The sequence below is a fragment of the Arvicola amphibius genome, chromosome 6 (assembly GCF_903992535.2).
Source record: "Arvicola amphibius chromosome 6, mArvAmp1.2, whole genome shotgun sequence".
In the NCBI taxonomy this organism is placed as follows: domain Eukaryota; kingdom Metazoa; phylum Chordata; class Mammalia; order Rodentia; family Cricetidae; genus Arvicola; species Arvicola amphibius.
This window is the reverse complement of record NC_052052.2, coordinates 75,280,549-75,305,187: the sequence shown is the minus strand read 5'-3', so window position 1 is coordinate 75,305,187 and position 24,639 is coordinate 75,280,549. Positions and strand designations below refer to the sequence as shown.

General features: G+C 41.2%; 1 pseudogene; it reads right to left on the bottom strand.

The window, feature by feature from the left end:
• Positions 1–4,766: 4,766 nt before the first annotated feature.
• Positions 4,767–24,639, bottom strand: part of LOC119817290 — a 188,162-nt pseudogene continuing 168,289 nt past the window's right edge.

The window sequence follows — 24,639 nt, the reverse complement described above, 5'->3', positions numbered from 1 at the left end:
ATGATTTATTAACTTTGAATTTTCCAAATGCTAATGAGAAAGAGAAAGAAACAACTGCTGCAGAGAGACATTGGACAGTAGAAGAAACTACAGAATTAAATCATCCGATATACTTTAAAGATGCACTGACCTCAGAGTGGAAACCAGAACATTGTGTTACATGGAGAAAGTGGTTTTGCTTTTGTTTCCACAGGAGAATAAAAGCTATGGGTACCATCAAAATTGATAAAAATTTGTTTGATTTGAACCAGAGATACTTCTTAATTAGAAGAGGTGATAGTTCATTAATGTAAAATGGCTGTTTAATTTAAACTAACCTATAAAACTAACAAATGATTTTCATTAGATGAGATATAACTTGCCAAAAAAGAATATCCCCAAAATTAGGGTTGGAGAAGGTTTTGTTTCTGTCTTTTCAGAAGAATAAAGGTTTCCAGCTAAGGAATCTAAAGACCACTGGACAAATGAGACATCTGAAGAAAAAGAAAAACAATCCAGAAAAAAATTTCTTAAGAAAAAGAGTAAATTGGTCTATTGGTGTATCACATTTCCAACAGGATAAAATTTCACAAATCTTCCCAAATATTTGTTTTTATTATTATCTAAAGACACATAATGCAAATAGTCTTTTTTGTAGTTCCAGTCCATTAAAAGATTAAAGCTAGCTTTGGAGTTTGGGGTGTGGAGAAGAACTCTAAACCCTAGTATGCTTTTCAAATTAAAATCCAAAATCTCTGTCTCATATCAGAAGAACCACCTGATATGGGACAGAAGATAAACAAATATTTAAGGACTAATTTATTGTCACTAATCTCATAATTCTTTGTTTTTTTTATTTACAAACAGTTTAGTAACACACTTGAGAATAGTTTGTCCCAGGTAAGAAACAACATAGACATATATACATTGTTTTCTTTTGAAAGTTACAAAGCTAATGTTTGAAAATGCCAGCCAGGTGTGGTGGGGGCCTCTAAAATCCCAGGAGGGAGGAAGAGGGAGTTTAAAGTCAGTCTGGGGATTTGGTTTTATATTGACTCTTTAACAACTTTTCTTAAGGTATAAATTTCATAAAATTAATATATATATATATATATATATATTAAACTTTTGTCATTATATTAATGGTCATATAGAATACTAACTAATTCTAGAAAAGGGTTTAGTCCACCTTTTTTTACAGAATTTTGGGTTTGAGTCTCTATCAGTTTTCTGCAGTGAACCCTGAGCATGTCTAACAATGACCTTTGAAGTCTCCCAAAGGAGGATGTGGTCCCCCAACGGTAACTCCTCCAGGGCTATGATAACACTACTAACCTGAAAAAAACACAACCTGAAGATTGGCTTTGGACTATAACCTGCTCAAAACAATTTTGAGGTGGCTAGCTGAGATGATCCAGCCTAACAGACCACTCTAGCCAGGACTTGTGATTAACCCTGTAATTTCCTATTACACAGAGTCTGGGCAACAAATGATACAGTTACCTCTCTCAGGACTTGACAATTAACCCAAGTTTTTCTTTTCAGGATCCCCTAAAGACAACATTGTCCCCAGACAGCAGCAAGTAAATTTAAGAATACAACACCCACATTCTCAATAGGTAGGGTGGCTGGTTTTTAGTCATTCAATGAGTTATGAACATTTGTCATTGTTTAGTGGGATTAGTTACAAGTTGTTATTGGTAGCAGTCAGGAAAAAAGCTAAATGAAAGAAGTTAGGTTCCAGGTTCTTGTTTTGAAAAGAAAAAAGGGAGGATATAGATATGATAACATGAAAAGGTAGATTTTAAAATCTACCTTTGAAAAGCAACTACTAGTTTTAAATGTTTTACATTGGATTGGATTTTTGTATATTGTATTCAAATTTTATATATCATTCCAATTTTGAATTAATTTTGTTAGATATACTGTAATACATTTCTACTCTTGTTCAAGGTGTTGTACCTATACAACTCATCTAAAAATGTAATGCAAATTTCTAGTCACTAAAAATTAGTATTACCAACTGTTTAGGATAATAAGGAAGTGCAGATTAGTAGTTAGTCACCTATTATAATTGAACTTGTAGTCACATTAGGTATGTTTTCAAGATCAAACAACGATATATTTTAGACAGACAGGTCATCTTCAAATACTTCAGAGATCTACAGAATATGGCATTTAAGATGTTTTAATAGCATAGGTTCTTTTTTTTTATGACAATGAGACATGTCTATTCCTGGCAGCACCAATCTACTTCAGAGAAAATAATGGGCATAGAAGAAACTTCACATTGAGATTACTTTCTTTGGGGAAAAAGGAAACCCCTGGGCAAGAAAATGCCCTTGCCTCAACTGATGACAGTATGCTGTCCTAACTGAACAAGCAGGACACAAAGGAGAGTGACTGTCAAACAGTGTTAAGACAAGGTGGGACAGCCCTTCAGAAAATCCTACTTTACTGAAAAGTTGTCGAATATTTTAGGCCTGTAGGCCAAAAATGGATGCCCAGCATTGCAAAGGAACTTTGGGTGACTGTCCAGGCAGCTAGTGTTTTCTGTCATTTCTCACATTTTTTGGAAGTTGATACTATTTTCTTCTTGGGTCTCTAAGGGAATTGAAGATTAGATAGTTATAGTTTCCTTGTTTACCAGATGCAGAAAACAAGTTATGATAGAAAGTAAATTAGGTACAAGACTTTGATCTCACCAAGACAGGATAGATATGGAGTATTTTCTCTGAATTTGTCAAATGCAAATGGACCAGACATTGTTTATATATTTACTGCCTGCATATATTGTATATAGTTATTGTACTTACTATATGTAGTTTTTCTTATATTAGTAATAGCCCTCTTTTGTATTTTAGACAAAAATGGGAAATTAGTGATATTTCATTTGTATTTTAATAAATAAAGCTTGTCTGAAGACCAGAATGAAAAACAGCCACACTAATCAACCATACAGGCTAGGCAGTGGTAGCACACACACCTTTAATCCCAGCAGCCACACTAGTTAGCCCTAGAGGGTAGGCTGTGCTGGTGCACGCCTTTAATCCCAGCACTAGAGAGGAATATTAGTCAGAATGAGACAGTAACTTGTTTGTTCTCTTTCAGTCTGAAGATTTTATAGAGGTAAGAGCTCTCTAGTGGCTTGGCTGTTTTGCTTCTCTGATCTTCAGGTTGAACTCCAATATCTGTCTCTGGGTTTTTATTACTCATGCTACAATTCTTACATACTATTTGGCAACATTCTTAGCCCTTTAATTGGTGGAAACTATGGATTGTATCTGTTAGTCTGCACATGAGTGTGTGTGTACATGTCTGTGTGTTTATTTTCTTTTCTGAATTACATACTATTTGACAATATTGTTAACTCTTTAATTTAAGGAAGCCAAAGATTTTTATCTTTTTGTACATGGACATGTATGTGTTTGTGTAGTGCCCTGTACTTTCTGCAATTATTCATCCACCTATATGATCTAAAGACAGATTTATACTTTCCAGCATGCCACACAATTTGAGGCAGAATCCTAAAAAGCCAGAACTTTTGAGCTGAGTTTTTGTTGATTGGGCAAACAGAGAGAAGAATGCTTTTCTCCTATGGTACAAAATATGCCCGTATAGTGGAGAGCCTGCCCAAAGTGCAATGTAAATTATCTTCCTACCATGCCAATGATGCTGTTCTTTCTTGGCCATAATTCTCCTTTTATTTTTGTTTTAGCTGTGTATGTGTGTGTATGTGTATGTGGTGTGTGTGTGTGTGTGTGTGTGTGTGTGTGTGTTTGTACAGGTGCTTGAGGAGGCCAGAGGCTTCACTTCCTCCTAGAGCTTGAATTACCAGCTGTTGCGAGCTACGTGGCATGTGTGCTAGGTAACAAATCATGGTTCTCTGCCAGAGCAGTAAGTGCTCTTAACCTCTGAACCATCCCTCCAGCCACCAGATGTCCCGTTTTGTTTGTTTGTCTCAGTAATCAAGATACCTCACAGTAAGAGAGCAAGCGTTTACTGGAGCTCCTAATGTTGGAAATTTCTAGTCCATTATAGTCTTTAGAATCCTGAGCAGTTCTTGGCAAGGTAGAAAGGATCAGAGAAGAAGAAAGGAAACAACCAGGGAAGGTAGACCCTCAAAGACACACAGCAATCCACTTCTGTACCTTCTAGGTTTCTTTTCCCCTAAGCAATATGAAATCCTTTTTAAATTATAGAATGTAGTCCCATCTTTATAAGTTTTTTTTTTTAAATTTATCCACACATGTAGGTTTGAATGAATATACAAATATTATTAAACTAAAGAACCAGCAATTTGACGTTGTTTAATCTTATATTTCTTGTGGCATCTGCCATATATACCCACACATTGAAAAATTTTACTTTTGTATTTATATGTGTATATGTTCATATGTGCCCCAACTTTCAGGTCTTAGTTTTTACCATGGATTCCAGTGACTGAAGTCAGGTCCTCAGACTTGTTCATCAAGTCCTTTGACCTCCTGACCCATCCTACTATTACTCTGCAAGTGTATGCATGTGTCTAATTTTCATATAAATGTGTACTGTATTTGTGGTCATATTCTCCCTCTTAACACTATTATGCTATCTTTTCTTACCTCTTCTTTTCTTTTTTTTAATGTGTGAACAGTTTTAATTTTTTTTGTTGGCTGAGGATTTATTGGCGTAAATGCAATAATATAAAAACACAAGTTATGAAAAACACAGTCATGATGTACCCTCCCATCCCATAAGCCCAGTCCCTAAGCCCCCTTCTGCAGGAGGGCCAGCCTGGCGCCACCTCAGCGCATCTGGTAGGTGGTGGATCAAGAGAGCTCACATAGCTGGCCCTTGAAGTCCAGGTCAATGGTAAAGTTCAAGTCACAATTGTTTTTGTCATTGGGCCTCATACCAATGGTGCCAAAGATCTCTTCACCAGTTTTCACTGTTAGGTACTCCTCCATGTAGAACACAATCTGCTTTCAGTGTGTATATGGGAACTCAGGACTGGTAGAAAAGCCGGTCCTCTTGTGGCATTGGGTGAACTCGCAGTTGAAGTAGGCCACCAATGTGTGAACATAGTCATTCCTCTTCACTTGTAGGCAGGAGGAGGAGGTGAAGGTCAGGTCCTCTATCTTGACTGTATAAATGTCCACCTCTTTTATGAGGCAGGCATTAGTGACCAGCTGCTTTGGTTACACCACATCCACCAAGGGCTCCTTGATGTCCATGTCTTTGATGCAGGACATATCGAAACCATATACATTCTCCTATTAATGGATCTTGTAGTCTTTGTACTATCGGTCCTCAATGGCTGTCACATAAAGAGTGGCCTGGTCTGGGAAAATGAGGCCATCAGGTGCCAGCCACTTGTCATGGGCATGCAGCATGGTGTTGAGCATGGACTCGTAGAAGCGACAATAACCCATCCACTCGCTGATAATGATGTACACTTTCTCCATGGGCAGCTCCACCTCCTCCACCTTGGCTTTGATGATGGTCACCATGTGGTCTAACTTGTTGGCTTTGACAATCTTCACAGCACAATGAGAGATTCTTGAACATTCAATCCCAATGACCCTGTGGGCTTCTGCCTTGGCTTCAAACATGCAGAGGATGCCAGTGCCTGAGCCCACGTCCAGACTACCCTGTCTGTGAAGAGGTGTCGATTGTGAAAGATGGAGTTGCTGTATGTAACAGTGGGTGCCTCATCCTTCTGCATCTCCTCATGGATGCCAAAGTGGGCATAGGAGTCAAAGTAGTAGTCTTTGGGCATCATGTCCTCAGCATTGGGCTTCTCACTGCTTTCTGCTTGACCACAGGAAACCTCCCTGATGCAGTTCACTGCCTCGGCTGCTGCCGTCTTCACCCAAGTCCTCTGGCCTCCAAAACCACCTTTCTTCTCCCAGTTTTACTTTTTTTAATGTCATATAGACATACGTGCTTTTCCATATCTGTGTAAAATCTAGAAATCATGTATGCGATAAGACATAACATTGGTGTCAGAGAAATGATCAGTGGCTAAGAGCCCTGCTGCTCTTAGAGAACATGGGTTTAATTCCCAGCACCCGCATGGCGACTAACTCCAGTCTCAAGGGATTCCACTGGCCTCCTCAGGCGCCAGACACACATGTAGTGCACAGACGTACAGGTAAAATAACCATACACATAAAAAAACAGAAACAAAAAGAACACAACACAAGATACTTGTATTTCTGAGACTGGCTTATTTCTAATAATAGGATTATCTACAGTTGCATCATATTCTCGCAAATATATACGTTTAATCTCCTTTATGCTTGAAAGAATTTCAGTATGTATATAATACACCTTTTCTTTTTCCTTTCCTTTGCTGTGGAATATTTAGGCTGTTTCTATAACTTAACTGTTGTAAATAATGTAGCAGAAACTAGTTGTCTGTAGGTATTAAAGAAAAAGGTCCTGGAGTGGAAACTGTATGTTGCTCATGGATGTTACAGTGAGAACCAAGCCTGTAGTTAAAACAGCACAAACTTCAGTGCTGAAGAAGACAAATAAGAGGGTTTATAGTTGGGTATGAGATGATCAAATTAGGCAGAAGAGAGTAGGAATGTATGTGGGCCAGTCACATAAGCCCAGCTGGCTGCTTGAAGTTTTCAGGGACATACATATGGTGTTATTGTGCTTTCAGATAGCCTTTCTTTGAGTTCAGCTAGTTGTAGCTGGTTAGATTATAAGACAGCTTCTGACAGCTTGTGCTTGGTCAGGTGAGCCTCCACGCACTGTAGACAAGGAGCTAAATATGAGATAAACTAAAAATATTAGTCTACACCTGCATTTTGAATTGTTTTCCTTCTTTCTCCTCTAATAGTTTTAGAATTTATTGTCTCATATTAAGGCCTTCAATTATTTAGAGTTGCTTTTTATGGAGATTCAGAGTTAAGGATCTAGTTTCGTTCTTCTGCTTATGGATTTCAAGTCTTCTCAATAATGTTTGTTGAAAACACTTTCGTTCAGTGTTATTTTCATCTTTGTCAAGAATCAGGAGTTGGTATCTCTCAGGGTTTGTATGTGGGTATTGTATTCTTTTCATATAATCCAAGTCCATTGATCTTCATGTCCAGACAGTGAATTAATCTGAGAATTTCTCATGAACAATTTCATGTACATTTTTCCCATTCAAATTTACCGTTATAACTTCGGTGTTGGCAGGGGTTTGTGTAACGTTGATATAATTAATTATTTACATCTTTGGCTGCTTTAAAAAGACAATTCAGTGACCTCATTTTCTCATTTCTATCCTTGCTCCAAGATGCAGCTGGCAGACATGGAACCAAGAGCTGATCCTGGCTAGCTCGAAACACACACCGGGACACAGGATAGGATAGGGTTCCGCTGGCTGCTGGTGTCAGGAGGGGAACTCTCTCATGTCCAGTCTAAGAAGCATGCTCTACAGAATCACTGAACCTGAAGGAAGGCCTTCCTCCGAAAGCGATTCTCTGCCCTCTTGTGGCCCCGATCCATATTACATGCACTCTCAATAGGGGCGGACCAAGAAGACTGCTCTGAGAGGGGATCAGTGACAAAGCAAGCAACAGGGTGCTGTCTTTGTGGAGAAAGGCTGTGGTGTGTGAAGCTTCAGTTCTGTTTGGGCCTGTGAATAATGGCCTAGTAAGAAACCAAAGTGATTCATGGGACAGGGAAGGGAGCCAAAGGAAAGACACGGTGAGCGAAGAGATTTCCAGAGCATGTAAGTTCTGAGATTTAGAATTTAGAATTAGGAAGCTGAAGAGACGACTCGGTGATTTAAAATCACTTGTTTATTGTGTGGAGAACTTGGGTTCAGTTCTCATGTTGGCTCACAACCATCTGCAATGCCAGTTCCAGGGAACCCAACACAAAAAATAAACAATTTTTTAAATTATAATTTAGAATTACACACACACACACACACACACACACAAAACACAGCAAGCAAGCAAATAAACAAACAGCAGCAACCACAACAAAAACAAACCATGTTACATGTAACGCTGTCAACCTGAAACCACTTCTTCACATGGAGGTAGAATGGCTTAATAAACACTTTAGTCCAGAGCCACTGGGGACACTGCCTTGGAAAGACAGAGTTTTGTGTGCAGTTGGTAGTGCATTTTGTGAACAAGACCACATAGCATTTGCATACACTTGGACACACATTCACACACACACACACACACACACACACACACACACTCATATACTACTACTAATAATATTAAAAATAAAAATATATCTAGTCTTTTTGAACAATATTTGTTAAGATATTCTTTTGCTTTATTTTTCCTATAATTCATATATAATAATTAATGGTTTATCAGTTTGAAATGCTTTCTTAATTTTGATAGTGACTTTCTTCCTTTTTTCTCTTCTCTTTTCTTTTCTTTTCTTCTCTTCTCTTCTCTTCTCTTTCCCTCCCTCCCTCCCTCCCTCCCTCCCTCCCTCCGTCCCTCCCTCCCTTTCTTTCTCTCTTCCCCTCCCTCCCTTCCTCCCTCCCTCCCTCTCTCCCTCCGTCCCTCCCTCCCTTCTCTCTCTCTCTCTTTCTCTCTCTCTTTCTTATTTTCTTTCTCCTTTTTTTTTTTTTTCTGCTCACTAGGGTTTAGGTCACCGTACAGCATGAACTTCATCATTTCTTTCATATTTTCTCTAGCACATACATATGTAGAACTGAAGAGCTGATTAGGTATATTTACTTTCAAATGATGTGCAATCCTAATAGTACCACTAAATGAAACTTTTTGATTTTTTTTAAATGAGAAAGACAGGACTGATTAAAGAGTAAAATAAAACACCCTCAAGGGGGTGGACAGTGACCAAAGAGACAATTGTACCAACCTATATTCTCTCCCTCTATTGAAAATAGATTTATTTCACACTTAATATGTCCTGATTACGGTTTCTCTTCTGTCTACTTTTCCCACTTCCGTCTTCCCATCTGATCAACTCCTTTTCTGTCTCTCATTAGAAAACAAAAGGCTTAATATTAAAATATAACAGAATAAAACACAGTAAGATAAAAGAAAAACTATCACATTGAAGTTGAACAGGATAAATTAATTGAAGGAAATAAGACCAAGAGAAGGCACACGAATAATAAACCCACTCATTTGCATCCTCAGAAATCCCATAAAAACACCAAACTGAGCTGGATATGGAGGTGCATACCTTTAATTCCAGCACTCGAGGGCCAAAGGTAGGCAGATCTCAATGAGTTCAAGGCCAGTCTGGTCTATAGAGCAAGTTCTTGACAGTCAGGACTGTTATAGATAAGCACTGACTGGACCAAAGAAAGGAAAACCAATAAACTGGAGGTCATAATATATTTACATATGTATGCATAGGACCTGGTGCAGACCCATGCAGGTCCTGACATATGTATGCACAGGACCTGGTGCAGACCCTTGCAGGCCCTGAGCATGCTACTTCAGTTTCTGAGAGTTAATATGAGATTTGATCATGTTGATTGAGAGGGCCCTGTTTTCTTGGTGTCTTCCATCCCATCTGCATCTTACAGTCTTTCTTCCTCCTCTTTTACTGGGTTTCCTGAGCTCTGATGGGAGGGATTTGATGAAGATATCCCACTTAGGACTTAGTGTTCCACGGTCTCTCACTCTCTAGGTGACTGTGGGTCTGACTGTGGATCTCTATTGCGAGAGGAAACCCAAGGCACTGGTCTATGGATATCATAAGGAGTTGTTTTTATCACTTTTTTCTTAGGCCAGTAGAATTTATTTTTACCCTAGATCCCTGGGCTAGTTTTTGATTCTTGGTTACACAGTGTCAGGTATGGATTCTATCTCATGAAATGGGCCTTAAGTCAAATTAGTTATTGGTTGGTTATTCCCACAAGCTTTGTGCCACCATTTTCCTAGCATATCTTGCAGACAATACACCATTGTAGACCAATTGGTTTGTGGCTGTCATTATTCTATGGTATAATTATTATTCTATGTTATTCTATGGTAGAGTGGAGAGCATCTTCCTACACCAAAAATGCTAGTTTGTAGGGATGAAGTCTCTAGGTAGGCACCAGCTTCCCTTTTCTATATTCAATCAATGAGTTGTTTATATATTGTCTTTCAGCAATGGGGCCTTGGTATCAGTTTGTGGATAGTAACCTATTGTCTTGGTGACATAATAGGTTGTTTGGAGATTTCCATGGGATCTCTTTGGCCAACAATTCAATTATACCTAACCCAATCCTTGTATAGAAAGCTTTGTTTGATTACAAAAAATGAGCAGTTGAGACCCTGTTTCCCCCACTGGGAGATTTTATTTAGAATATATATATATATATATATATATATATATATATATATATATGTATTTTTAGGAAGTTTCTACTGTATTAACTTTCCATACTACTACTCAAATGTCTCTTAATTTTAGTTGCCTCTCCCCATATTTTTTTCCTTAACCTGCTCTATCTCCACTTGATCCTGCCATTATAGCCCTCCCACCCATCTAAATCTATGCATTCTATTTCTCTTTCCTATCTGTTCCTTCTAGTCCCTTACTCTGTACCTAACCTCTCTCTGTCTACAGATTGTAGCCTGGCCATTATTTACTGAATGGCTAATATCCCCTTATTAGTGAACACATGTATTTATCTTTCCTTTCTGATGTGAGTTCTTCTGTACATGTGTTGCTTTTATTGGTTAATGAATAAAGAAACTGCTTTGAGCCTATAGTAGGGCAGAACAGAGCTAGGCTGGAAAACTAAACTGAATGCTGGGAGAAAGAAGGCAGAGTCAGAGAGATGCCATGTAGCCACTAGAGGAGAAAGACATGAGCTGTCAGCCGGAACCTTGCTGGTAGACCACGAACCTCGTGGTAAAATATAAGATAATAGAAATTGGTTAATTCTAGATGTTAGAGATAGCTAGCAATGCACTTAAGCTATTGGCCAAACAGTATTGCAAATAATATAGTTTCTGTGTGATTATTTCAGAAGTCTAGGTGGCTGGGAAATGAACCAGCAGCCTCCACCAACTCCTTTCCAGTTGTTTCTTTCAGTATTCTCTCCCTGTATCCCACCTCTCAAACCTGATCCCTCATGCTCCTAGTCTCATCTGTCCCTAGTCTGCCCAAGAAATCTCTTCTACTTCCTCTTCCCCAGGAGATCCAAGTGTCCTCTCCCCTCACTTGGACTCTACTTGTTACCTAGCCTCTCTGGGTCTGTGGATTGTAGCATGGTTGTCATTTACTTTACAACTAATATCCATTTATGAGTGAATGCATACTATGTTTATATTTCTGGGTCTGGGTTACCTTATTCAGGATTCTTTTTTTCTAGTTTGCCTTCAAATTTCCTGATGTCACTGTTTAGTTTAAGTTTTATTGATTGATTCTCTTTCTATGTTCAAGTCTTGAACAATTTCATTCATTTCCTTCCACAGTTTGTGTTTTAATAGGTTTCCTTAAGGGGTTTATTCATTTCCCCTTTGATGATCCCTATTATACTGATAATAATGTTTGAAGGTCTTTTTGTGTGATTTAGGTATGTTGTAATATTCATGACCTTCTGTGGTAGGGTTGCTGGACTCTAGTGAGACATATTGTCCTGGCTGTTATTGGTTTTGTTTCTATGCTGGTGTCTAGACAATGTCAGCATTGAGAAAATTGTAATTCTACATGCTAATATATCTGTTCTTGTCTTTGTTGGGTGGATATTTTGTTTCTAGGTTTCTGTTTCCTCTCTGGCTTTTAGGAGAGTGTGCTGGCTGTGCACTACTACTCAGAAAATTCTTCTGGGGTCCTGAATGGTGTGGTCACGGGAGGTTCCAGATAGAATGTGTTTCTGGGTATTGGGTTCTGACACTTAGGAATGTGGAAGGACTTGAGAGGGGGCACATCTGGCATTCATAGGAGGAATGAGAGCAGGGCATTCCACTGTAATCTGCTTAGTTCATCCCCTGGGAATGGGGGCAGAGAGTGAGGAGAGGCCACGGTGGAAAATCTGCTATAGAGCTTGGGATGAGCCTGGGGGGTTGGAGGGAGAGGTGAAGATCTGCCATTAGCCTCCTTGCTCTTTTGGTTAGAGAGGCCAGGGAGTTCCTGCTGGAATTGAGGTCTGGGACAAGGCAACAGGCTGGGTGGGAGTAGCAGGTTTTGAGTAGAAGATCTCTGTGATTCACTTGAGATGAGCATATGAGTTTGGGTGGAGGATGCAGCAGGTTTTCTGGTATTAACTTCAATATAACATTGTGTGATATAATAGGACCCCATGCCAACTTCTTCTTCTTCTTTTTTTTTTTTTTTTTTCACAATGAATAATGTTTTATAGCTTCTCATGGGTTTTAAAGAGTTTTTTTTTCTCATGGTTTATTTTTTTTTATATTTAAAAATTTCCATCTCCTTCCCTCCTCCTCCCCCCTCCCTCCGCTCCTCCTCCCCCTTCCCTCCCCTCCTTCTCCCCCTTCCCTCCCCTTCCCTCCACCCATACCTCCCCTCCCTCCCTCTCAAGGCCAAGGAGCCATCAGGGTTCCCCACTCTATGCTAAGTCCAAGGTCCTCCCAACTCCCCCCAGGTCCAGGAAGGTGATCGACCAAGCTGAGAAGGCTCCCACAGAGCCCGTCCATGCAGAAGAATCAGAGCCCAGCGCCATTGTCCTTTGCTTCTCAGTCAGCCCCCGCTGTTGGCCACATTCAGAGAGATGGGTTTGGTCGCATGATCCATCAGTCCCATTCCAACTGGAGTTGGTGATCTCCCTTTAGTTCTGTCCCACCGTCTCCATGAGTGAACGCACCCCACACGTTCCTGACTTTCTCCCTCATGTTCTCGCTCCTTCTGCTCCTCATCAGGACCTTGGGAGCTCAGTCCAGTGCTCCAATGTGGGGCTCAGTCACCTTCCCCATCTGTCGCCAGCTGGAGGTTCCCTCACGGTCCTGACTTTCTTTCTCATGTTCTCTCTCCTTCTGCTCCTCATCAGGACCTTGGGAGCTCAGTCCGGTGCTCCAATGTGGGGCTCTGTCATTTTCTTCCCATGCCAACTTCTAATTCATGTTAGTGATAAGACTTAAAGTATCATCTTCTTCCATTCTGACTACAGATCTGTGCTGTGTGTAAAGTTAGTCAGGCATGATAGCCACACTCTTCAAGTAGAGAAAAGAAGGGTGGTGTTTCTGTTTCAACCTTTTCTGGCAAAATGTCTTCATGTGTTCATCCTGAGGCTATGAGAACGTGCAAACCATTTGTAGGTTACAACCTAGTAGAAGTATAAATTCAGTGTACCTGAGCGATATCTGCCATAGTTGCCTTGGTTTGCTCCAGAGTTGAGAATGAGGGCAGACCTGAGTCATCCTCCCCTCAAGAGTGTTCCATCTTTCTAACAAAAACTCAACCTTAGTCAAAGAAAGGCACAATTGCTCTCTAGTGGGATCCACGCTCACTCCTCAGCTCAACAAAAGTCCAAAGGTCTTTCAGAACCAAGGTATGACTTAGGGACTCCAGGACACTCAAGGCCACTGGACAACCCATGCTAGTGTCTTCTGACCTGATAAAAGTTTTCACTTTACAAGTCACATCAGATGTCATGGAAGAATTCAACAATTGGCCTAAATCCCATTAACAAATGTCATATTTTATAGTGAGCACATCAGAATTTAATTGTGTTTTTGAGATGCCAAGAAGAAACTGCCTGGCATGATGGTGTGTGCTATTAGTCTCCGTACTCAAGGAGGATGTTGGCAAATCTCCAGGAATAGGAGACCAGCCTGGTCTTTTCCAATAGTTATAGGCTAAACATGAACAAAAGGAAATCATTCTTCTTCCGAGATACATCTCTTAATAAAGAGACACCCAAAATGAACTTGTCATTGCAGATATTATAAAGAATGTTGTTTTACTTCTGGGCAGAGAGTATAAGATCAAACTTCATCATGCCAAGATGAATTCAGAAACCTAGCAACCAGCGAGGCACAGACAAGAACTGAAATGAATAAAATATTAGTAGAAAATGCAAAACCCACAAAACCCCCAAGTGTTACATGTGTGATTTTGTAAATCACACTCAATAAATTTGTAATAATGTCTGGAGAAATGAGTGAGTTAGAAAGCCTTATGCTTTTGGCTTAGAGGATAATTGTGTGCACCCACTCCAGTATTATTTTACATAGATACCTTTTTCTTACCAAATACCCTGCAGCACCCTCTTGTTTATAAACATTTTCTAATCTTGTACTCTTTGAGATAACTGATATTTATAGGGAGGAGTATTTTAGGAAGATACACATTTACCAATACCCTTGACTGAAAGTAGGAGTTTATCTTTGAGAGATATTTATATAATGCCATTAATTAAGGCTGGGAGTTTATCTTTGCACATATCAAAGTTTATGGTTCCATGATTAGACTCACAGAAAGAATCCTCTTTAGATTAGGGTGAGCAATATTGCCTAATATTTCCCAGCAAGCAATTCTTGCTATGTAAATGAGGGCTTTTTTGGGGTGTTATTAGGTTACAGGTAATTCTGATTGGCTAGGTAATTCTGACGTTCTATGGGTCTAGCTGTGTTTTCTGCATAGGAAATAGGTTATGCACCAAGGTTGAAACTGGGACCTGTACCTGTACACCATCTGTACGTGTGGTCTCTCCATCTCCTTCTTTTCTTCCCTCTCCTGTTCTCCCTCTCTTTCCTCCTCTTCTCAGTTTTATTCTTTTATATTTATGGGTGTTTTGCCTGCTATGCTGTCTATGGGTGCACCATATGAGTGCCAGGTGCAGAGACCAGAAAACGGCACTGCATGTCCTGGAACTGGAAACTGCAGGCGATTGTTAGCTTCGATATGGTGACTGGGAACCAGATCTACATACAGCACTCTTAACTGCCCAGACGCTATTTTCAACCTCTGTCCCCATCCCCATCCCTACCCCGACTGACCCCGTTCTCTAATCTAAGCTCTTTAACTACATTTCTGCTTCTCCATAACCTCTTTAGCTTCACCTGCAGTTTACTGTTGGTATTTCCCATGAAGAAACATGAATATGTAATATTCATGAAAGGCAGGGTTACACTATCCTCTTAAAAATGGACCATTCCTGTATATAGGTTCCCCCAGATATAACTATGGTTGTGGATACATACTCATACCATTTTATTTTATTTTACCATGGTCTCCTCAGTTCAAATGACTAGAGGGAGGTGAGTGGGAAGCAGTGGAGTTATCTTGCAGTTAGTGGACACCTAGGTTTTCCTTTTGCAAAAATGACCCACAATGTTTGACAAAAAATGTCTGAAGGTAGGTGGCATGCCCAGACTGCTATTGCACCTCTGCATTTGCTCAGGTAAAACTGCATGAAGGCCTATTTGCCAGAAGAGGTCGCACAAACACCACCTTTAGCTTTCCACTGTTGAATTGGAACCTTCTTAACACGTGAAAAGAGGCAGTGATCAACATGTTTCTATGCTTGAGCACCTTGATAAAGAAATTAACTTTAGGTGTGGGGTAAGGAGGGTGTTCAAGGTGTGTATTTGAAGGTCAGAGGACAAAAACAAACATCCTTTCTTTCTAGCATATGGGGCCCAGGGATGCAACTTGGGTAGTCAGGCTCACTGACAAATGTTTTTACCATATAAGCCAACTCACCTCACTGGCCCAAGGCGATCTATTTATATATATTTTGTTTAAGATATGGATTTTCTATGCTGTCCTGGAACTTACTATGCACTATAGCAATATTCATGGTTGTACTAGCAAAGACAGGCACACAAATGTAATAGTAGAGTAGTGATTAGAGATGCACTTAATAAAGCTTCACACACGCATGTACTCTAAGCATTACAGCTTGGATGGAAGGTATCCTGGCAGCTGGGAGCCAAAGGACTATCACAAAGCACACTGCACAGCAAACCTCACAAAAGAGTTTTATTGGGAGGAAAAAAATCGGGGATGGCTGCCTCTGCTAGGGCAAGAAATAGCAGCAAACTAAACAGGATACAGGGCTTATACAGAGTTTCTTGAGAAAGGGGTGGAACTTTTAACAGTGGAAATTGGTGGAATTTCAAGTCCAGAGATTGGGCTTTTTATTTTGTAGGGTCAGGGGAGGGTCCAACAATTAGGGCATTTAGAGTATTCTGTGAGTGGAACCTGGTAGCTAGAGGTTTTGGGGGGAGGGGTCTGGCCCGTTGCTCAAGGAGCTTATATTACCCCCTTTTATGTTTATAATTGATAAACAAGCAGGTCATGGGAAAGGGGGCAATGTTACCAATAGATTACTTCCTGCTGAATTATGGCATTGAAGTCCTTTCTGCAAAATTGATCTTCATTATCAGGACCAGAGTCATTGACCTCTGACTCTGTAGCTAGGGGTCAGTAATCTTGTAATAGCAACTGGTTTAAAGTTTGGTTAGAGATCTTTTAAATCTGTTTTTGAAGAAATATAGACAGGAAGTTTATAAGGTAGGGTACAACTAGTAGGGTTAAGAAAAACAGGAGAAAGGGGTTAAGAAGGGTAGCATCCAATGCCACATTGGACTGTGAATGAACCACTATTCAGAGACATCAAGCTGTTTCTTGAAGATCTATTTGAAGTTATGAGATCTTATCTTTTACTATACCTGACTGGTTGACATTGAAGCAACTTTCTTTCTTTCTTTCTCTCTCTGTCTGTCTTTCTCTCTCTCTCTCTATCTCTCTCTCTCTCTCTCTCTCTCTCTCTCTCTCTCTCTCTCTCTCTCTCTCTCTTTCTTTCTTTTTTTTGGCTTTTTCGAGACAGGGTTTCCCTGTAGTTTCTAGAACCTGTCCTGGAACTAGCTCTTATAGACCAGGCTGGCCTCAAACTCAGAGATCTGCCTGCCTCTGCCTCCCGAGTACTGGGATTAAAGGTGTGCGCCACCACCGCCTGGCCAGCAACTTTCTTTCTTGAAGAAGAGACAAAGACCACCTCTTCTGCACCAATTTTGTAGTACTTATGGTGGCCAGTGACTATACTTGGCCCTGGAGAGCAAGGATGGTCTGTGCTTTCCAGTTGGAGATGCTGGATAAACTGAGAGGAAACCCAACAGTAAATAGCTAGGGACGTAGTCAGTCCCAAGTTTTGGCATCAAAATTGAAGTGTTACAGCTCTGAAGGGAAAGGTGTCCTGACCATCAGAAGCCAGGCTATACCTACAGCTCATAAGGGAAAGGTATCATGGCCATCAGAAGCCAGGCTATATACCTACAGCTCAGAAGGGAAAGGTAACCTGACCATCAGAAGCCAGGCTATACCTACAGCTCATAAGGGAAAGGTATCCTGGCCATCAGAAGCCAGGCTATATACTTACAGCTCAGAAGGGAAAGGTATCCTGGAACACCTGTGTGGTTTTCATAGTAAAAGTAAACAAAGCTCTGTAGTGACACCCAGTAGAAGTGGGGAGACTAGTGGTTAGAGCAGGTGGAGGAGAACATAGTTGGAGAAGTGCAAGTATCTTAGTAAGCAGAACTGAACACCTGGCAGGGTCTTGAAAGGCATTACAGGGACTATACCCACATGCTGGGCAACCCAAAAGATGTGTGCACTTTGTAGCTGGCTTACCCCTTTGCTGTCTCCCCCTCCTGCTAGGTCCTTCTCCTAGCTCCTACTTTGCAAACTTACAGATCCAGCTATGATAAGTTAAAACACAAGACATATACACAGTGTGTTTATTGGGGAGACAAGACAAAAACAAACAGAGCATGGAGCAGAGAAATAGGGAGTGGGAAGATCTCTTCCATTTCTCTGATTGTTCACAATATTTATAAAGGTTTCAAACAATAATAGGGTCTAAGGTGTCATTAGGTGGGCCTTTGGATTGATTATCTAAGGGGTACTGATGCCAAATTTGATTGCAAAAGTGAATAAATTTAAGATTTTTCAGGTCAGGTTTCAGGTGTAGAAGCTCGAGGTTTTCTTAGAGGCATCTGAAGGGGGAATGAAAAGTATGGAAGACATGTTCCCATGGATGAGAGAAAGGAAAATGCTACTGCAGCTATAGTCATGGGTGTCCCCAGGACTCAGTGAGGATCAAACAAGTACAAAGCCATTCAGTGGGTCATTACCATATTCAAAGCAGGTTAGGGGCTTAGCATGGTTAAACCAGTGGAGAGACTTTGTGCTTGGTGCCAGGGATTTTTAGGGGCAAGATGGCAAGAATGAAAATTGAGCTCTAGGAGGAAGGGTCTCATCCAAAGGAAAGGGCCAGGGAATGGGGTCACAAAAGCCACGAGGGCCTAAAGTAGCTGTGGGATTATAGGCAGCTCCAGGGGAAGGGTAGGAGAAGAGGGTAGGAAGGGGAGCAACAGCCTGGTTTGGAAACTGCAGGATTGCAACTGCGTGGGGGTGGGATGGGGTCAGATGAAGAGGGCCAGCTGTAGCCTTAAAGTCCAAGGCTGGGGGTACCCCCACCTCAGAGTACCACCAGAGGGGTGCTATACACTCATCTGTCACTTCCTCAGACTCAGGGAAACGTTTACACCTACCAAAGGAGAAATTTATCTAATTCTTGCTGATGTTTGGGGTACTGAGCAAATGGTGAAACAAAGGGTGAGTCTGTTGGGGTGAACTGAAGAGGAGGAACAGGGCCCCATGTGGCTTAAACCATGAAAGGAAATGCAGGCACCAGGAGAGCCTGTCTGAGTCAGACAAAAAAAAAAAAACGGAAACTTTACAGCTTGAGTGGAAAGGTATTCTGGCAGCCAGAGCCAAGGAATATCATAAAGTCACACTGCACAACAAATCTCACACAAGAGATTTATTTGGAGGGAAAACCCAAGGGGATGGCTGCCTCTGCTAGGGCAAAAAAGAGCAGCAAACTAAACAGCATATAGGACTCACATAGAGTTTCTTGGGGGTTGGGAACTTTTTAGGCTGGAGATGGGTGGGATTTAATTTCCAGAGATTGGGCTTGTAACTCTGTCGGGGATGGGGGTGGGGAGAGGCAGGCATTAGGATAGTTAGGAGTATTCTGTGAGTGGAACCTGACAGTTAAACGTCCTTTGGGGCTCTGGTCAATCCTATGGCTCAGGGGCCTTCCATGTACTATTATGTGAACACTACAGAATTTCATCTTTGCAAATACTGATGCACTACTGCTGCTGCGTAAACAGAGGTACTTCCAAACAGAGCAGACATGCGAACTCGTAAAATTCTGTACATGGTAAGCCTGATCAGCACTGCACATACAGGAGTAGAGGAGTAGAGTTGAATGAACATGTAACAGTGCAAATTGTGTTAAAGCGCAGCAGGAAGAAAGATTGTGATACAAGTGAACTGCAAATGGATTTAGTGTAACTCTACTAGAAAACAATGCATACGAGTATATTACTATAGCATTGAAATGATGTGGAATTATTAGTGCAGGAATACAGATGTGCACACTGATAATCCAGTGTAAGTTTCTGTACATATATGTATGAGCACATCAGTACAGATGGATATTTGTAAAAAGCAGTGTACATGGATTTACTCCTACAACAGCACACTCAATGTACTATGACATGTATACACACAGATGTACAATTACAGAAGGACAAATTGATACACTGTGACAGAAGGACAGAAGTATGTTCTAGTAAACCAGGGTGCAAATCACAGCTAAGCAAGAGGCAGAAGGACAGAAGTATGTTCTAGTAAACCAGGGAGCAAATCACAGCTGAGGAAGAGCACACATGAATATACTGCTGCAGCTGTGCACTTGGATGTGCTGGTACTGAAGCAAACACTAGTGTTACTACTGCTGTAGTGCACAGTAAAGTACAGGAAGGGCAGTTCACAACACTGTACATGGATGTCTTTTTACAGTTTTAAACACACTGTACTAGCGAAGAAAAAGAGTGTCCCACACAAATGTCCTAGTGTAGCTTAGCACACATAGATGTGTATAAGAGCCAGAGCCATGGATGTCCTTGTAGTATATACCATACAGAAATATTAACAGGAGGACACATGCATGTTGAAGTGAGCACTGCACATGGCTGTACTGGTACATCAGTGCATACGGTTATAGTGTAACAGAGTCAACAACGATGTACTGATACTAGAGTGCACACTAATGTACACAAGAAACTGTACAGATGCATGTGCTAATGTAATCAGTGTATGCGGAGGAACTAGCACAATGGTACACAGTCACATAGTAGCACAGAAGCAGCCAACGGTGAACTGTAAAATCCCAGTGCATCCTAAACAATAAAAAAGGGATCAACTGCTCTGGCTTAGCATCTCCTTGGTCTCTTGCTTTTTTTAAAAAAAAAATCTATAAATCCATATAGTATTTACCCTTTCTCTCTCACTGTCTTAGTTAGGTTTTTATTGCTGTGAAGAGACAGCACAGCCATGGCAACTGTTTTTTTATTTAAAAGTTGTTTTTTTTCTACCAACCACCGTTCTCCTCCATTTCCTCCTCCCACTGCCCTCCCACATTGCTCCTACCTAATCCCCCACCCACTCCTCAGAAAGGATAAGTTTTCCCATGGTGAGTCAACAAAGACTGGCATATTAAATTGAGGCAGAACCAACCCCTCCCCCATGTGTTGAGACTGAGCAAGTATCCTTCCAAAGGGAACAGTCTCCAAAAAGCCAGTTCATGCACTAGAGACAAATCCTGGTCCCACTGCCAGTGGGCTCACAGACTGCCCAGGCCATAGAACTGTCACCCACATTCAGAGGGCCTAATTCAGTACTATGCAGGTTCTCTAGCTATCAGTCCAGAGTCAGTGAGCTCCCCTTAGCTTGGGTCAGCCATTTCTGTGGGCTTCTCTATCATGATTTTGACCCCTTTGCTCATATAATCTCTCCTCCCTCTCTTTGACTGGACTCTAGGAACTTGACCCAGTACCTAGCTGTGGATCTCTGCATCTGCTTCCATCAGCTGCTGGATGAAGGTTCTGTGATGACAATTAGTGTAGTCACCAATCTGACTACAGGGGAATGTCAGTTCAGGCACCCTCTCCATTATTGCTAGGAGTCTTAGCTGGAGTCATCCTTGTAGATTCCTGGGGGTTTCCCAAGCACCAGATTTTTCCCTAAACCCATAATGGCTCCCTCTATCAAGATATCTCTTTCCTTCTCTGTCCCTCCCCCACTTCACCCATCCCAGTCCCTCATGTTCTGTTGGCCCCTCACTCTTCATACCTCCTTACTCCTCCTCTCCCCTCCCCTCCCCTCCACCATGCTCCCAATGTATTCAGGAGATCTTATCTTTTTTCCCCTTCCCAGGGGCATCCATAAATGTCTCTTTTAGAGTCCTCCTTGTTACCTAGCTTCTCTGGGGTTGTGGACTGTAAGCTGGGTATCCTTTCTTTTACATCTAATATCTATTTATTAGTGAGTACATACTATGTTTGTCTTTCTGGGTCTGGGTTACCTCACTCAGGATGATTTTTTTTCTAGTTCCATCCATTTGCCTGCAAATTTCAAGATGTCATTGTTTTTTACCACTGAGTAATTCTCCATTGTGTAAATGTACCACATTTCCTTTATCCGCTCTTCCATTGTGGGGCATCTAGGTTGTTTCTAGGTTCTGGCTATTATCAATAATGCTGCTATGAACTTAGTTGAATAAATGTCTTTGTAGTATGATTGAACATCCTATGGTTATATGCCTGAGTGGTATAGCTCAGTCTTGAGGTAGATTGATTTCCAATTTTCTGAGAAACAGTCATACTGATTTCCAAGTGGCTGTACAAATCTGCACTCTCACCAGCAGTGGAGGAATGTTTCCCTTACTCCACATCTTCTCCAGCATAAGCTGTCATCAGTGTTTTTGATCTTAGCTATTCTGAGAGGTCTAAGAGACAATCACAACTCTTATAAAGGAAAACATTTAGTTGAGGGTGACTTGCTTACACTTTCAGAGGTTTAATTCGTTATCATCATGGTGGGGAACATGGTGGCATGCAGGCAGATGTGGTGCTGGAGTTGAGAGTCCCACATCTTGCAGGCACCAAGGGGACTACTGAGAGACTGGGCCGTATCTTGAGCAAAGGAATCCTTAAAGCCCATTGTCACAGTGACATACTTGCTCCAACAAGACCATGTCCACTCCAACAAAGCTACACCTTCTAATAGTGCCACTCCCTATGAGATTATGGGGGCCAATTACATTCAAACTGCCGCACTCACCATCCATCCTTTCCCCTCATTCCACTCTCTCTGATCTTTCTTTCCTCTCTATACCCTCTCCTTCTGTCGATCATCCCCCCTCATTTTCACTCACCTCTCTTCGATCTCTTTCTTTTCACTTCCCGTCCACTCACGCACATCTGTCTCTATTTATCACTCTCCCAAGTCACCCTTATATTTACACTCTCCTTCATCCTCCCTCTCCTGTCTCTCTCTCCCGTCCCCCTCCCTCTATTTCTGCCTCTCATCTTTCTGTCTGCCTCCTCACTCCCCTCACTGCTCTCCCTTCTCTTTCCCTTTCACTCTCACCTCACTCTCTCTCCCTTCTTTCCCTCTTTCCACCTCTGGCTCTCTTATGTTTCCTGTCTTTCTCTTCTCTCTGTATCATTCTCCTCTCTCTTTTCTCTCCTCTGCCTCCCCTCTCATTTCAATTCTCTCCTTACTCTGCTGTCTTTCTCCCCCTCTCACCCTCTTGCTATCACAGTCTTCTCTCTCCCTTCTCATCCTCATCTCATACTCTCTCCCCTTTTGCCCATTTCTCCTATGTCTCCCTCTCTTTCTTTCCAATCTCTACCTCTCCCCACAAGCCCTTTCTTTCCTCTTTATTTCATTTCTCTCTTCTCTCATTCTCCCTCTCTCTTGCCTTTCCCCCATTTCTCTCATGTTGCACTCCTTTTTTCTCATGATTATCTTCTTTCTCTTTTTCTACTTTCTCTCCTATCTCTTCCCCTTTGTGATTTCTCTCTACCCCCCACTATAAGCCACAGCATTATATAATAATTACTCAGCCATCTTTTCACGTGCTGTCTGATATAGGTTAAACCAAAAGGCAAGGCTTTTGGCATTATTTCTTTGTGAATAAGTGGCTGTCCTTTGCTGTGGAGTTTTTTTTTTTCTGTAGTTGACTTCTCTTTCTGTTACATATTAATTCCCTTGGAAATTAATTCTCACAGTTCAGAACTGTTTCATGAAAACAATTTCCCACTGCCTGGCCTTGTTTCTCTCTCCTAGGTAAGTGCAGAGATTTGCCTTCCTGCAATTATCTTTATCAGAAGGCATTTGATCAGTGCTTAGGGGCCAGGCATAGCGCATTTCATCTTATATATTCATGGATCTCTAAGGACATAGAATTACTACCTGTCCAAGCCGCTGTTCTGGTTTTATTTCACTTAAAAGATTCCTAACTCCTTCCGGTCACCTTCACCTCAGTTTACTGATGATTTTAGTTCAGGACTCTCAAGGACAGCAGAAGAGATAATTAAATGCAACCCATAGAAAGACCCACAGCATCTGTAATCAGAATGGCTGATAATAGCATACCCTGGAACTGATAATTTAGAGAGCCAGGTCTCTTCTTCACTTAAAGCAGTAAATCTAACTCCAGACCTAAGTCTGTAGAAACTGCAGTGTCTGGTATATGTGCTATCTGATCAAGAGCTATCAGCTTTTCCCTGTTTATGTAGGTTGTTGCCTGGTTACCTGGTAGCCTCTATGCATACTGGAGAAAAGAAGCAGCATGCTGATTTAAACAATCCGTGCCCTAGTCATAATTTTACTGAAAATAAACCTTTTAGCTCTATCTACCGCCTGAAACCTTCCCCTCTAGAATCCCCTGATGACTTAATTCCTTTCTTAACTTACTTTCTCCTTTAAGGAGTTCACTGGAGATGTACTAGCTACTCTCCTAGATATTTCTCTCTCTCTCTCTCTCTCTCTCTCTCTCTCTCTCTCTCTCTCTCTCTCTCCTCCTCCTCCTCCTCCTCCTCCTCTCCTATGTCACTCTCCTTTCTCTATCCCTTCTCTCTCTCCCCTCTTGTTTCCTCCTTTGTCCCCTCTTATTTCCTCTCTATCCCTCCTCTCTTACTTCTCACTTTTCTGTATCCCTCTTTTCTTGCCCATAGATCTTGCTCTCCTCCCTTTCCTTTCTCTTCTCTCTCTTATATTGCATCTCTGTGTCTCTATCCTCTATCTCTTTTTCCTTTTCTCTCCCTGTTCTTATCAACCCTATCTATATCTCTCTTCTCTTACTCTCTTCTCTCTCTTTATACTATGTCCCACCTCTGTTCTCTTTTCCTACCTTCCTTGGTCCTATCTTTTCCATATCTCACTACATCTGTTCCCTCTCTCTATCTCCCTTCTCTCTCTTCTTGCTCTACCCTATTTCTCTCTCCCTCTTACTCCTTTCTAAAACACCTCTCTTTTATTTTGCTCTCTTGCTGGCCTCTTTATCTCCTCTCTTCCTACTCTACTCTATCTACCCTTTCTGTAATCCCTCCCCCACTCTTTCTTCTATCTCCTATCACTCTCTTCATTCTCTGTCCCATGCCCCCACTCTATCTTTCCTCCCATTTCTTTATCTCCTTTCCCTGTCTCCTCACACTTTCTTTTATCTCGTTCTTTCCACTGTTTCACTTTTATCTCACATCTCTCTCCTTTATCTTTCCTTCTCTTTAATCACCCTCTCTGCCCCTCTCTCTCTTCCCTTACTCTCCTATTTCTTCCCATCTCTCTTCTTTCTGTCTCTGTATTCTTCCTCTCTTCTATGTATCATTGATGTCATTTCCTCTCTTTTTC